Below are 17,236 nucleotides of genomic sequence, written 5' to 3'. Positions count from 1 at the left end.
AAGCTTTATTAGAACACAATCATACTTATTTATTTATGTACTTGCCTATGATTGCTTTCACACTACAACAACAGAGGTGAAGAAGTTGCAACAGTCTGCATACCTCGGAAAGTCAAAAATATTTACTATCTGGACCTTTATGGAAAAGTTTGCTGATTCCCAAATAAAACAAAACAAAACCAACAATCTGATTAATATCCTACCTTATTTGTTCATGAAATATGTTATTTTATATTAAATATGCTTGTTTTTACAAGAAGGGCATTATTTAAAAATCCCTATCTTTTGAGGGGGAAAAAGTTTTGATTTAAGAAATGTAAACCCAAGTAAGTTTCTACTTCTTTGTGAAGGTAAGAAAAAGTTGTCGTCTGATATTTTATGTGTCTGATAATTGCAAAAACTCCTGAGAAAAAAAAAAAACTTGATGTATCACAGGAAAGAAATAATGTAGTATTTTGGTTATACACATAGGATTTAGGGATAGCCTGACTTTGTAGTACAGATTACTCCATCAGCTCTATGGTTCCTCGATGTCTTCATGTCCAAAATAGGTTTAATAATAAAGAAAGAATGTGTATTAAAGTAGATAATTCATAAAAGATACTTAGAACCATGCATATGAAAGAACAAATGATCAATATATTTGTTATTTTTTTAAGAGAGGAAGAAAAAATAATGCACATCAAAATTTGAAAGCCACAAATCATAACATGAAAAATTTTTAAGAGCAGTGAAACATAGTACTCAATATGCAGTTTATCACTAATAACCTAGGTAACTTTGGGTAGAAGACTGAATGCAAAAACAGTTCTAAATCAGAAGTGTTTGATATATAATATAAATAATAAAGTCATCCCGTAAGCTTTAAAACAATTAAATTGTAATATAATGTGATAATAGAAAACAGAGAAAGGAAAAATGCCTGAAACTATTTTTGAAATTCTGTGTCTTTCTCTCTCTCCCTCTCTATCTATCTATCAATCTATCTTAAGCAAACATTTTTTTCTAAAACAATATTCAGTGCTGATGGCATGTTGATAAAAACATATTAATTAATATACATTTATTAATTTATTAACAATTACATTTAAGTCTGTAATCCATCTTGAGTTAATTTTTGTATAACATGTAAGGAAGGGGTCCAGCTTCAGTTTTGGACTGCATATGGCTAGCCAATTGGCTGCATATGGCTAGCCAGTTTTCCCAGCACTATTTATTAAATAGGGAATCCTTTCCCCATTGCTTGCTTTTGTCAGGCTTGTCAAAGATCAGATAGTTGTAGATGTGTGGTGTTATTTCTGAGGTCTCTGTTTTGTTCCATTGGTCTGTATGTCTGTTTTTGTACCAGTACCATGCTGTTTTGGTTACTGTAGCCTTGTAGTATAGTTTGAAGTCTGGTAGTGTGATGCCTCCAGCCTTGCTCTTTTTGCTTAGGATTGTCTTGGCTATACAGGGTCTTCTTTGATTCCATATGAAATTATAGTAGTTTTTTCTAATTCTGTGAAGGAAGTCAATGGTAGTTTGATGGGAATAGCATTGAATCTATAAATTACATTGGGCAGTATGGCCATTCCCATGACAACAACGATATAAATATTTATATATTTTTAATTCTTACATATATAAGATATGTATACATTCAATTGAATACATCTATTCAATTCTTACATATATATGTATATACACATATATACACTATATATATATGTGGGTGTGTATAAATATATATATATAAAATACATAAATATTTGTATTTTCTGGTGCTGCTCTGAAGAAATTATTTTCCATGTTACCATGGCAATGACTGGCTAACTTTATAGCTGGGTATGAGATTATTTAGAAAACGGTTGTGCTGATATTTATCTTGAGCTGAATAGCTGAATAATTGGAATATGCCATTTTGAGTAGTTCAAGCCAGCTGACTACAACTTCTCTTCTTATTTTTCACTAAAAGTCTTGGGTATTTCATACTATCATTGTTATTTTATTTTTAAACCAAATAATTTTGCAAAATGTCTGGCACATCTCTTCTCCCATCTGGAACCGAGAGACACTCAAAGGTCAAAAATTAATCCTACTTGAGCAAAAGATGGGTTTGTTATTCTGGTTAGCTCAGTCTTCCTGATGAAGATGTTTTTTTCTGGACAGCTAGATCATAAGATAAAAATAGCCATGAGATGCTATTGACCAGACCCTTTTCTCTCCTTTGAGAAAAAGTTGATTTTACTTTTAGAAGAAGCCTATTCAGGGACCCTACAACTGGGTTGTTTCTCTAATTCAGTATCCTTTTTTTGTTACTTTGATGTAAAATTTTTCCACAAGAGGACTATCCATAATTTAATTATTTTTTTTCTTCTTATATCTAATTACATTCAGCAGGAAGGAATCTGCCGGCAGAAATAAGCATAGTAACTTTCTCATCTGAGCTGAGAATTGGGAGTATTGGGAAACATACTCTAAACTTACTGTTTTTCATAGATTCCTCAGCCTCCACAATATGCAGCTACTACATTTATATTTTATGTGTATAGATATATGTTGTTTAATAATGTATAGAGGTGGATACACTTGCAACAAGGCAATGCGATGTTCTCATTTGATCTACTTTGGTAGAATCACTCTCTGTCAGGAAATTTACTGCGATAATGTGCACAATAAATATTTAATAGCGTTGGAGACATCAGAGTCTATTTTTCTTTGAAGAGTGCTTAATTATGTCAATTTCCCGTGATGAGATGCTAAAGTCAGTATTATTTGAATTTGGAGTAACTAGGTGGAGATGACGAAATCCTTGCTTGTGGTTCCCCTTCCACAAAAAGTCATTGTGCATAAATTTAAGCAGGCAATATAGCAGAACCTCAATCTCGTTAATTTGGATCACACTAATTAAATATTTGTGATACTTAAGCTGTGCTTGAGCTAAAGTTTACCTAGTACTATCAACCAAGAGAGGGTTGGTTAAGCTAAACATGAGAATAAATAACACAGGTTTTTAAAAGTTACATCTATTTTTACTGTGTCCTCTATATTCATATAATTTGATAGCTTTTTATTTGTCTATAAAAATTTAGATATATAGATTATTTGCCTCCATGTTAGGTTGAATCATAGGTTGAAATTTGATAATTTTGGCCTAAATATGGGCAATTTTATATGGGTCAATTTATAAGCTTTAATCCTCTCAGTACAGAAGGTCTGATGATAGACCAAGCAATATTTCTGTCAATTCCTTGTAGATGATGACAGACCATGCTATATTCTCGCTACGTTTTTCTTACATTATCACTAGAACATTCTAAGCCAAGACCTTAGATGATGGAAAAGTTGATAGGATAAGCAACAAAGTTCCACTTGGCTTTCCAAATAGTTGCATGCATTTGGCCTCAATCTTGAGAGTTATAACTTGTAACTCTCAGTAAAGTCAGAACATATGGCATCACTATGAAGAAGAAACTACAACGTGGCTCTCTGTGCATGATGACAGTTTTGACTCAAATATCTCATTGCAATGTTATTTTTACATCCTCCAAAGAACAAACTTCTTAAAATATGTATTTTCTACTGGACAAAATAAACAATATTAGACTTTCAGTAGAACTTTTCTTTGGAAAAGTCTGTTTACAGAAATGTAGTAATGATTAGAATAGAAAGCAAAATATATAAACCATGTATAAAAAGAACTGCTTATATTACTGAATACCAAACATGTCTTATTTTAATAACAATAATTCGACACAAGATTTTCACAGAGTTATGAAGTTTCGCTTGAAGATTTCAGGAGGTATACCAAGTAAAAGATTTTTTAAATCCCTAGAGTAAAGAAGTGGATACTATCAAATTTAACCCATGCATATCTGAGTGTTACAGATAATGTTTTTTACCTGGTGGCAGGTTCTTTGAAGACAGAGAAGATATCATACACATCTGCAGATCCCCCAGAATATCTTATAGACCATTGGACACAAAATCTGTGCTTTAAAACACATTTATCAAATTGTATCCTTCTCTGTATCATGTCTCAGACACATACCTGGCCCATCTGTGCGTTTCATCCCCTATTCACAATGTTGGTGCAATAATAGACAAGTGAGTCATACCAGGTTAATGGTACCTAATAATGGGACTTTTGCTCAAATTATTGGCAAACATGGAAGAAGAAATATTCTTCCATATTTTTAAGAATACAGCTCATCATCCCTCATCCTTTCAAATAATATCTGCAGGCACCCATCATGTATCAGACTCTACATACACAAGTGAAAAATCTCCCCAGAAGAAAACTGAGAGTAAATGAGAGCATGACAACATCATCTGAGTATCAGAATATAGTTCTAACTGAAAGCTATTACTAAAGTTTATAGTTTATTTAATTTAAGGCAGTATTTTAGATTGCCAGTGGCAACAAAGAAGACACCTGAATAGCATAAAACGTTTTCCAAATTGAGGTTTCTTGGGTTCAGATATCATTTAGACAATGTTAGTATACCTTACACCCAACTCATATAGTTCTGGGGAGATAAAAATTAGTAGTCATATTATACACGCATCCTTGCATTTAAGTAATACAAATCAAATTATTGGTGCACAGACACACTCACCCCTACAGACATGAAAACACATGTAAATTTTATACATATATACATACATGCATCAGTGTATATACATGCAGGTATGTATACAATTTAAATTGTTCAGATACTTCTGTCTGTACTTCTGCTATTTCCTCAGATGATTTTAGTATGTGTATTCTTCTCACACTGTATTTTATGTTGACATTTATAAGTTTAAATAAGTATTTTTTATATAATAGAATAATTTTCTAGGGAATTGTAATTTTAAAAATACCCCCTGAGTCACTGAAATATTGTTTATAACAGTTAAATAATGCAGATCTATAAATTCCCACTGCATTAGCGTTAAATTACAGTAACTCTATAATATAGAATATTATAAGGTAATTAAAAATGAGAAAGGGTTACAAAAATTAAAAAATCTCATGAATAAAACCTACATGTTAGTATAAGTTTTTAAAATCTCATATTTCTGAAAAATAGAAGATATATGTATATTTATAGTCATAATATTCACATATGAATTAACATCACATAAATTCACACACACATACACACACACACAGACACACACACACACAGGTCCAAGAGTCAATGTATACATCTTTTCATAGTGATTAGGCATGGGAGCCTAACTGTTCAACATTTTAAAAAGTAAGCAATTGGAATTTGCTGTAGTACTCACTTAATTTACCCTTTAATAACAAGAAGGAGAAAATCCAAGAGACCTGACCTTACCAGTCAAAATCCACTGACCATCAATTAATAATCATCAGTGCGAATTGGCTGCCTATTTTGTGTTGTGTCATTACCTTCTACATGTGACACTTTCAACTTTTATTATATCGACAGTAATTAAAGTCCACATATAGCAGGCCATCTGCAAAATGTGGGCAGTAGAGGCAGTGAAATAAGACATTTGGTTATGTTCAAAGTGTGTCCCTTTTCTCATCGTTTAGACAAAATTCTTACATGTCTTGGCCCTAAATTTTTATTATGACCCCAGTTTAATTCAGGCTTTTTATAATGCCATCCTGCCCTTGGCTCTATTCTGTCTTTTTGTGATTGTATTTGGCCCTATTTTAAAATATTATTTTAAATTGATAAAAAATAATTGTAATTCATGTAGTACAATGTGATATTTTGTTATACATATACAATGCGGAGTGATTATATCAAGCTAATCAATCAAGCTAAACACATCAATCACTTCTCTTACATGGACATTTTTTGTAATGATATATTTAAAATGTACTCTCAGTTATTTTAAAATATACAATATGTTATTTTTGACTAAAGTCATCCTACTGTACAATGGGTCTCAAAACTTACTCTTCCAGTCTAGCTGAAATGTTGTACATTTTGACCAGTCATTCCCCATTCCATCACCCTCCCACCTCCATCCTTGGTCTCTAGTAACCACTATTCTACTCCTACTTCTATGAGTTCAACATTTTTAGATTCCACATATAAGTGGGATCAGGCAGTATTGGTCTTTCCATGCCTGGATTCTTTCATTTAGCTTAATGTCCCTGTTTTGATCTCTGCAGCCATTGTAATGTTAGAACAGTCTCGTTCATTCTATTCATTGTAAGTACTCGAAGATTCCCATCTTTGGGGCTTCAAATAAAGTCCTATGTAACAAATAATTTGTTTCAGGAAGAATTTTCTAGCACTAAGAAATGAGACTATGGAAGCAACTATTTATTCCATCTATGCACAAGGTTTTAAGTGCTTCCAAGAAATCTAAATTTGGCCTCCTCATTTAAAAGATAAACAACTCCACTACCATCCATGTTTAAAAGCACCCATAAATCTGAATCACCATCTGGTCCTTCTTCAGTAAAAGAGATAATTATTCAACTGCTACCTGAACATCTCTACTTTAGAAAGATGCCTCCCCCATCTACAACTCAAATGCCAAACTGAACTCATGCTTCCTCTTATTGCAAATTAGCCCAATCCTTTCCTGTGTTAGATATCCCAATTAATGATGTGCCATTAATTCTGTCACCAAACCTAGAATCTGAAAGGTAGCCTCTTCCAGGTGCCCTTTCCCCTCATAGACCACACTATGCTGAGTCCTGTTGATTCATCCTCCCTTGACATATCTCAACCCAGTCTTCTACTCTTCATTTTCACTTTACTTACTTTCGTTCAGAAATGCACCATCCTTCACTTTTATGTTTGCCAGTGTTCATTCCACTCCATTTACCCTTCATATTGTCACCAACTCATCTTCCTAAAATAGAAAATCTACGTTATTACCATCTTAAAATCAATCAGTTGCTTGATGATTCCAAGATAAGTGGTCTACGATTTTTTTTTTTTTTTTTGGAGTTTTGCTCTTGTTGCCCAGGCTGGAGTACAATAGCCCTGTCTCAGCTCATTGCAACCTCCGCCTCTTGGATTCAAGCGATTCTCCTGCCTCAACCTCCAAAGTATCTGGAATTACAGGCACCTGCCACCATGCCCGGCTAATTTTTGTGTTTTTAGTAGAGACGGGTTTCACCATGTTGGCCAGGCTGGTCTCGAACTCCTGACCTCAGGTGATCTACTCACCTCGGCCTCCCAAAATGCTGGGATTACAGGTGTGAGCCACCACACCCGGCAATAGTCTATGATTTTTTTTATTGTGTACACCATAAGTTAAAAATAAAGAGTAATCACTCCCAGGAGTCTATTAATTAATTATAAATTGTATATCTCCATATTATGTATAATGTGTGTGCTATAAATCATACACAAACAAAAATAAATAATATAAGATAACAATAAATGTGTATAGCTGTTCTCTGTTTTCCTCTAGCACCCCAGTGACTTGTTCTGAACATCTCCAATGCTGGCTCACTTTGGTTTGAAGTTTATTGTTTCAGTGAATAAAATCCACTTGTTTTCTTCGATCATTTCTTCCTTTGGGCCACTTTGAATCCTGTTCTTTCTTCTACCATAGACCTTATCATGAAGAGTTGTGATTTATAGTTTTTGTTTGATAGGGATAAGATATAGGTAGGGTTAAGATTAGGTTTAAGGTTACAGGCTGAGCTTGAGAGCAGAATATAATATGGTCTTTGTTTTCTCAAACTGAGTACTCAGCACATTACTTGGAGTGTGTTTGCTAAATAAATTAATGAATTATGTAAATAAGTGTTAACATATGAATTAGTTTAGATTGAGCTTTCTAAATGTAAAATGGATTTGATTGGATTGACCCTGGTCTGAAATTTACTTTTGCACTTTAAGTACAATATACACAGTAATAATTGATATTATCTTAAAAATTTCTGCTTGAAAGGATAAACAATTATCTAGCATTTAGGAGACATTTGCTGCCTAAAAATGCCCTAATTATAGGTGACTGTTATCTATTTATTTGTCAGGTCCCTTGGAATCTCAAATCAGAAATATTTTGTATATAAGCAATACATACAACCGTGTGTATTTAGAAAAGTAATAAAATGGAATTTTGTTATAATTCTATATTTTGGATTCTGGTTGTCTTCAAAGTAATATGTTTTCATTTGTTTATGCTCTTAAGTTTCTGGGAAATAGATGCTGGCAGGAATTATCATATTTTGAGAAAGATTACTGTTGTGTTTTCAACGGCTTAAATTGCTTGAGTTAGAAATATTGAAGGACCTGAAAGCACATTTTCATGATTTCCTTCAGACACATTTCTTTTATCTGAATGCCTACCGATTAACTGCCTTCGCAGAGATAAATAAGAGCCTTCAACCCCTGTTTCAGCACTGATTCCACTGGAAGACACAGGAGGCTATGCAGTTTGCAAATTGACATTAGCTGCACAGTTTCAAAAAATGTCCTCCTGAGGCAAGCTACAAAAAGTTTTCAAGATAGAGGTAAGATTTTTATCATCATACATTTATGATCATGAATTTTTAAATTGGCTTTAGAAAGAAAAAAGTGTTCATTAAGCATGAAAAGGTGGTAAGCATGGAAAAAGAAAAAACACTAACATAAATCTAAATTAATTGCTCTAATATTTTTGAAAGCAAGCCAAAATTAAACTGAGATACGAACTTTTTAATATAATTTTTTTCTCTTCTCCAAAGCAGATGTCACTTCCACTCTGGCCAGAGTTCTACAATGAACAATCATTATCCTTAAGGATAACCTCAGAACCAAAGGAGACTTTGCCATTTAAAAATTTCAATACCAGTTTCTACTTGCCAAGTTTCCGAGTGTGCCACACAGGATCTCTGGTTGCCGTTAGTTCTCTAAGACATTTTATGTGAAAGTAAATCATTAATAATAGCAATTAATATGTGCAGGGAGACTTTTCCCTTCCAAAGTGCTTTACAAACATTCTTTAATCCCACAAGCTAAAAGCACACTTTATTCACCTGAAGTTTACAGTAAGGTTTGGAATTTGTTCGAAGATAACATTGTTTACTGACCCCCAATGGGGGCTTGATCATCAGCATATAAAACAGACAAAAGAGACGAAAAAGGGGATGAGAATCACAAAAAGAGAGAAGTGAAAATAAATCATATTCAACAAAATGTGATGCATATTACTGAGAAGGTTTTATGCATCAGACGTTGACCCAGACATAGATGACCAATACAAGATGACTATTATTAGGACCAAGCTGGAAGGCTTTGCCAAATTGAAATTTTCTATACCTATGGTTAGATAATGGAAGTGCAGGGTCTTATGAGACTTTATAGACTGGAGATATTTTATCCATATTTGGTGTGAAAAGGCATAATTGAGAAGGTAGTATTTGAAAAGAGTTCTGAAAGATGGACAAAATTTCAGTAAGCACAGTTGGAAGCACAGAAGGCATTCTCCATAGAAAGGCAGATGTGAGCCCAGGTATGGATCAATATTCAGGAAAGTCTGTCCTGGAAAAGAATACAAGGAACTGTTTGGCTGAAAGTATTAAAGTGCTTGGGGTATGAAGTGGAGGCAATACTGAAACACATGTGTCTGGCTAGATTGTAGTAGACTGTACTGTAGCAAAAGAAGGCAAGGCACAATTCAGTAGGTGGTGAGAGTCCTTAAATGTGTTTTAGCACAGGACGAAAGTGATCAGATTTTTGCATTGCTAACAGCATTCTGCTAAAAACAGAATTTTACAGCAGTGTTGAGAAATGTTGAGGTTTCATGTAAATGTAACAAGTATCCTTCCTAAGGCCTGTAAAAAAAAATCCAACTAAGGTGTAATACAAATGTATCCAATTCTGCCCCAGAGCCATGGAGAAAGCCCAATAAGGGGTTTCATTCAAGCCCTCTGTCTATAATGAGGGAGATGGTGTGGCTTGCTCTCTCTGGAAGCTTTTTGAATGACTGATGTTGCTGAGGCATCTAATTTAAACTTACTTGGATTTATCTGGCCAAAGGGAGTTGCTGAAATCTTTTAACTGGCAAGGTGGGAATTAACTATTAAAGAATGATAGAAAAATCAGTCAGGTGTCTTGCCTGAGAGGCACCAGGGCTTCAAGCTGGTGAAGGAAGAAGCATCAGTCATGGCTCTTAGAGTACATTCCTTAGGGCCCCTACTCCTTCCAATGGCTTAATCAGAAAGCCGTAGACTTCCTACCTTAGAGGGACTATTAGAGTCACTGCGGCCATCAATGGACTGGTGCTCTGTGCTTTGACAGATCTGATCTCAAGTCACCTTCTCACTGCCCTTTCCTTAAGATGCAGGTACTGTGTAATTGGAATAAAACAGCCCAGCCTACAAGACCTGCTCCACTTTTAGATCAGACCATATCTCTGAAAGGCCTGTCGGGAAATTCTGGAACTGCCCCATCCATTAGCTGTCTGTGACTTACATGCTTGGCTGATTCAAATCTCCTCTTCAAGTACCACCCCCATGTCTGCTATCGACTCTCATTGAATTGGCTTTTCTGTCCAAGCATTTCAGTAATGATTCTAACTCTGGTGCTTTCTAACTTAGCCTTTTTTCTTCAATAAAAGAACCCAACTTTCCCACTAAGTGCTGCTAGAGAGATTTTGATTCAGTAAGCAAATGTGGGTCCAGATTTCTACATTTTTGACAAATGCTTTACCTTATCATGATGCAGCTATTCACAGAACAACTGCCCTAGACTGCAAATCACATATAGAGAAGTATCAGGCCTGGTTTTTTTAAATTTTCATTTTAATTTTTTTGCCACCATGATCCAATGTCTAACACAGTGCTTCTTACAAAGAAGAGACTCAGTATATGTTTACTGAGACCCTGAATGAGTGAGGGAATGAACACACCGGCTACAGAGCTCTCTGCCACTTCTCAGATCTTACATATTAGAGATCCTGGCCTGAAACTAATTGAAGTTTCAGACCTATCTGTGTATATCTAGTAAAATGCATGGATAGACATTTAGAATTTGGTTGGCTTAGGATGCTTTTGTCAATGTGAGAAGACAGCGATGGTCATTTCTTGCCTAAAAGGAAGAGACAGTAAAGGGCAAGGGGCAGTGATGACCAGGCCTGTGGTCAGCGGCATCTGAAAGAGAAGGCAAAAGTACTGTTTGTATAATGGGCATAAGCAAAAGGTGAGAAAGAGGAAAGAAACTCTTAGTTTTCTGCAGTAGTTAGCGTGACTCCGTAAGAGGAAAACTGCAGCGAACGTAGGCTACTTCAGCATCACGCAATTAAAAGTTGGAAACATCAGAGGTTAGTAACTTGGGAATGAACATAAATGAGATAATAGATAACAACAATAGCAGTGGCAGCAATGAGATACGAAATGGCCAAGCAAAGTTAGGCAATGATATCAGACAAGAGTAACATAACATAGGATTCCCCCAGGAGACCCTTAAGCCAATTCATTGGGGATTTTTGGTGGACTTCAGTTAATCAAATAGGAGTAATGTCATTAACCTGAGTTAATCAAATAGGGGTCATGTCACGATTTATGTGTTTTATTGTATGGCATCATTAGCATTCGTAGCAGGTGTGGCCTGGTAATATGTGGATTGCATATATAGTCATTGGAGAACAACTATCTCTCTCACTTTCCTTGACTTCTTCAACTATTGCCATTTCAATCTCCACTCAGCAGCTCATGAGCTTAGTTTAAGTAGTAAATGTGCAAAAATCCCTATGTATCTTATATATACATACTCACTTCCCCACATATACCCCTAAGTCTTCAAGATTTAGGGAGAGGTCTACAGTTCTATGTCAGGCTCCCCCCAACAGTCTTCAGGACTATAACAAATCCTTCAGTGAATCTGCTAATTTGTTTCTATGCTATAAATAGTTTTCTGTAAACCACAGTGTTTTGTTAATCTCCTGGGTAGGAGGGAATAAAAATCATGGCATTGTGAAGTTTTGAGGCATAAAAACAAAAGAAATTTTACTAATCAGTCTCAGTGCTGCAGTCTGTATGGGTACTTATTTTTCTCAATTAAGGTTTTAGAGTAGTCACACAGCTAGGAATAGTATTATTACTTTACTACTACTTGCAGTTGTCTTCAGAAACAGCTTGTTTGATTGCCTCCTTTTCACCCTGTTAGAGAGAGGGCTGTCCACCTGACTCCCAACACTGATGAGATCGAGAACAGTTTATTAGTCTTTTAAACTCATAGCCCAGGATAGGGGACAGCTTATGCCACACAAGGCCACACACAGGGAGTTACACACAGGAACACAGAGAACAATCAGGGGCTGTGGGAGGCAAACTTCATAGTAACAAGGGGATGAGATGACCCCTGCTTCCCATGAGAGGATGGGAGTGACTTATTTGAATCATTCTGCAGTGAGAAACCCACTACTCAGCGATAAGCAGCCACTGTACATGGTCTATACATGATCTATGTTGATAAAGAGACTACACATTGTCTCTGTGATAAAGAAAGTTGGTTGGTAAGGGAACTTTATCTGCAGGAATAGAGTTAAGGAGAAGAGCTTGCAGTTAGGGCATTTGAGAGACTCTTAGTTTCAGATGTCAAGGCAGCATGTAACATCGAAATTTTATTTCAGGCCTTGCGCCATACAGTTGACATTTAATGAATGCTTACTATGTGTTACATGCTGGTATAAGAGCTACAAAGAGATTTCTCATTTTGTCTCTACATTTTTCCCAACAACAACACTATATCTATGAGAAAGTGCTATGAGTTCTCTCCATTTTTACACATGTGGCAATGGTATTTAAGCTCCCACAGTTAGGGATAGAGCCAAGATTGGAGGCCCTTCTTAATACTATGTGCATCGCCTTCTGTTAATATCAATAATTGTGCCAAGTTCATTAGGACTTTTAAATACAAATTTAATTTTAGGATCCTTGAATTTTAGAAGTATAATGGGTCATAGAGGTCTCAGTTTACCCTGGGAAAATTAAATACATACATCTTTTGAAATGGAAAATTAGGACAAGATGTAGAATAAAGCCATCGTAGACCAAAATTGAGCTAATGTTAATTAAATGCATGTATTTTTTAAGGACCTAGGGAGTAGTGATATTGCCAACATGAAAATGACATGAACTGTCAAGAAGATATCCTACAAGGCAATTAAGATGCACCTAGATGGTACACTTTAAGTTTTACATAACTCAAGCTTTGCTGACCTCAACCATCCATGGTATCAATGCAGTCACATTAATATGAATAACCCATGTTTACATATCTCTTGTTCCCATTTACTTAGTCATCTGTAAAAACAATTTCCCCAAATACTCATAATATTACTCAGGGGATGTCTCAAGTGCTTTCATGAACAAATCTTCGTTGTCAGAGTAGTTTATTGAGCACTACCTCCCCTGTCATTTAGTCCCGGGTTTCCTGCATTCACCTACAAGGGACTAACCCTCTGTCAGAACCCAAGTCACTCCTTGCTGAGCACTTCCTCATTTCTGCTGCTTCTCCAAGCAGAACACCAGTGATTCTCTAGTCCAAAGTGTTCCCTAGCTGCTATGCGAGGTATGCCAATAGGGGAAGAAAATGACCCTATTTTTTTGGATTTTATTCATTTGGGATGATTCTAAATTGGTACCATTTCTTTAACTTTGTCATGAAGTGAATCTAATGGCTGGTTTCTGTTGTTTCTGTTTCTTTTCTTAAGAGGGTAGATGCTTCTTTTGTGTTTTCTTTATAATCAAAAGTCAAAAGAAATGACTTCTTCTACATTCAGGTTTCCACCAGGGTCTCCTAGCCATACTACTTGAAAAAATGAGGTATAATTTACATAAAGTAAAATCCACTTTTTGGTGCAAGGTTCTGGGAGCTCTGACAAGTACATACAGTCATGTAACCGATATTATGATCAAGGTATAGAACAATTTCATCATCTTCAAAAATTCCCTTGTGCTCCCCTCATTCATCTTCAGCCTCTGGCAGTTACTAATCTGTGTTCTGTTGGTATATTTTGCCTTTCATTGAATGTCATATAAATATGCATCCTGGTCAAAAATATATATATTTGTTTTTATTTGTGACAAAGTTGAATATGGTCCCCATTTGTCTGGGACTATTTCAGTTTATGCATAATTATCAATAAAAACCACTTTTATTCTCAGGAGTTTTTCAATCTGGATAATAAATTAGAGGATTGTGCTATTTATTGTAGTATGTAGGCACACACACACACACACACACACACACATCTCCATGGAGGATGGGTTTGAGGCCACATGTCAGAAAAAAATAAATCTCCACCCTTTTCTCAACTATTTCCCTAATCCCTTCATCTTCACACAAAAAAGAAGAATAAATACAGACAACTCAGCAAATTGGGATCTTTAACTTTTGAATACAGTTATTTTTCCCAACTTGATTTTCAAGTGCATGACCCAGTAACACTGGCTATCCAGATATTTAGCAAATAATCCAGATAAGATACATACACATAAATGCATCACATTTCATAACTTAAAAATTGCTGCTATAATATGCTAATTTTCCTAATGTATGAATATACAAAGAGCTTGTCACTGGAAGTGTCTGTACATAGGCAGAACAACCACTTGTCAGGCAGGACTATAAAAGAGATAATTCAGGACTCAAAATGGGCACAAAGAGCATTGGACTTGCTGCTGTCTGAGATCCATTCCAGCCTAAGACAGTGGAGCACCATTGTTTAAAAGAATGCAAACTTTTGATTACGATAACCCTACATACCAATTTTAGATTTGCCACTTCTTTCCTCAGCTTATGTTTTCTGATTTGTCAAATGGGAGTAATACTTAATATAGTTGTTAAAATTAAATAGAACAGTGTAATTTGTTAGCATAGTGTCCAGCATGTACTAAGAGTTCAAAAAAGGTATTTATTATTAAATTAAACCAGAGGTTTTAATTAGTTGCTTTTTAGAGTTTATTAGTGCTTAGGGTACTATAAGCCAAAATGCTCCATTGAATCAGGCTTGATGAAACATAGCAATTAAATTTGTATTGTATCTAATAGAAGTTAGCTATTTTAAGTTTCCCCTTCCTCTTAGAAGCATGCAAGGTGAAGCATAAAATCACACTGGTTGTCCACTGTGGCAGACACTGCTAGAGTTCAACACAAGGAGCTTCCCCAATATTTTGGGGGCCCAGGCCAAGGGTACCCGTGGATGGCCACCTACAACACATCTCAGTGTTTAAGAATTGTGAATCAAGCTGTCAACCTGCTAAATAAAATATATTCCAGCTTTCCACATTGTCCAATACATTCATAACAACATGGAAAAGCACATTTAAATTTAGATTGCTTAGGCTCTTTGGAGTTCATACTAGAAAATGGCAGCAAGGGGAAGACCTGAGTCCAGGCCCCTACTCCTCCAGCGTGGCCTTTCTCTTCTCACTCCACTTCCAGCTCCGTCTTGCACTATGAGTTACATCATGCACATCCAGCCTGCTCAAGGAAGTTTTGTGCCAATTATTCACAAACATCCAGCCCTTGGACACCTTTGGGACTTAGCAATTCATATACAGGAGATACCTTCAACCTTTTTGGAAGATGAACCTGTGGACAAGCACCAAGCTGCACCTGGAAATAATCACAATAGCATTGTTTTTGTTTTTGTTTTTGTTTTTTTCCAGTAAATTTCAGTATCCAAGGCATCCCTGGACTTTGACCTTATATTCTCATTTCCTGTTGGAGATGGTATATCTGAAAGAAATCCCGAAAGTATCTGTCTAAAAGAATAGGCCCACAGCAGGGGCTTCTCTTACTCAGGGTCTGAGGGCAGCACTCCTCTTTTTTACTTTCTGAGTGAGTGTCTGCGTAGATTTTTTACCGTTACCTCCAGGCAAGCTCAGGTGCTTCTGTGTTACAGAGTACTGAGCCACGGAATGTGGGAAGAGGTGAAGCATGCCATCTTAGACTCTGGCTTTAAAAGTTGTCATGAGATCCTTTCATTCTCTTTCATCATTCATCAGATGGCCAGATGCAGAGGATCCCACAAAACACTCTGGGGTGTAAGGAATGGCACTGGGGTCTAAGGAATCATTTGATAGAAAAAGCCCAAGTTATTCAGTATCTGTGTGAAACCAAACTCTTTCCTATGCCCAATCTAAATAGGATTCTAATAGATAAGAATAAAGAGATTTTTATTTTAAACCATTGTAGAGTGTGTGTGTGTGTGTGTGTGTGTGTGCATTTATGTGTTAGCAATTAGCATACTCTGCCCAACGCATTCACTAACCTTGAGATTCACCCTGGATATATTTCTTGCTTCCTTGCTCCTATCTGCTTCTAATTCTGTATCCCATAAATAAATAAATGTACACATACATACATAAGACTTTCAGAATGAATGAACAGATGAATGGGTGAATGAATGAATAAACAGAGGAAAGATGGAATTAATTAATTAACATTCAATAAGTCTCCAGATATTCTTCCAGATAGACTAATGCCACATTCAAACATATATTGTTGACATAAGAAATTAACTATTGAGTCTTATGCCTAAAATATTCCTTCCTATGCCCTTCTTGTTTTTCAGACTAATAGTTCACTATCATGACACAATTTGTCATATGGATACTTACTGCTTTGTCTCTGCCTCCCTGCTTTCCAACCCCTACTTTTCAGATAATTGTCCTGATTATTTTTCTTTATATTTCTTCTTCGCCTTAGCCACATAATTGAAATGGGAGTTGTCATCATTTTTCAGCTTAACTTTCACTCCTGGACACAATTTATAGACAATCGAAAGACAATAGATACTCCAGAATAGATTAATCACAAGTCTTTCCTGGAAATTTAAAATTGAGAAAACATAAGAGTGTCAGTCTGGCTGAGCACTAAAGTTATAAGCCTACTTATCTTTGTCTGGGCCACTATAACAAAATGCTATAAACTGGGTGACTTTAAACAGCCAAAGTTTATTTCTCACAATTCTGGAGTGTAGGAAGTCTAAGATTAATTTGTGTCTAATGAGGGGCCGTTTCTCCTTCCCAGATGGCACTTTCTGTGTCCTCACATGGTGGTAGGGTCAAGGCAGCTCTCTGGGCACTTTTCTGTAGGAACACTAATCCAAGTCTTCAGAGCTATGCCCTGAAGACCTAATCATTTGTCAAAGGCCCCCGCCTCCTAATAGTATCACCTTGGGAGTTAAAGTTTTTCTTTTTCTTTTTCTTTTTGAGATGGATTTTTGTTCTTGTCACCTAGGCTAGAGTACAATGGCACGATCTTGGCTCTCTGCAGTCTCTGCCTCCCGAGTTCAAGTGATTCTCCAGCCTCAGCCTCCTGAGTAG

The 17,236-nt window shown here is 35.9% G+C and overlaps 1 long non-coding RNA gene across 1 annotated transcript in view; it reads right to left on the bottom strand.

Moving 5' to 3' along the window:
• Positions 1-1,043: 1,043 nt before the first annotated feature.
• Positions 1,044-17,236, bottom strand: part of LOC112135559 (uncharacterized) — an 84,350-nt gene continuing 68,157 nt past the window's right edge. The window contains exons 9-10 of the long non-coding RNA XR_002916826.2: positions 5,257-5,451; positions 1,044-1,498 (exon numbers count right to left, since the gene is read on the bottom strand). This is a non-coding gene — a long non-coding RNA (uncharacterized LOC112135559). The remainder of the gene's footprint in view (positions 1,499-5,256; positions 5,452-17,236) is intronic.

Source organism: Pongo abelii, chromosome 9 (assembly GCF_028885655.2).
Source record: "Pongo abelii isolate AG06213 chromosome 9, NHGRI_mPonAbe1-v2.0_pri, whole genome shotgun sequence".
Classification (NCBI taxonomy): Eukaryota; Metazoa; Chordata; class Mammalia; order Primates; family Hominidae; genus Pongo; species Pongo abelii.
This window is presented reverse-complemented; position numbering and strand designations above follow the sequence as displayed.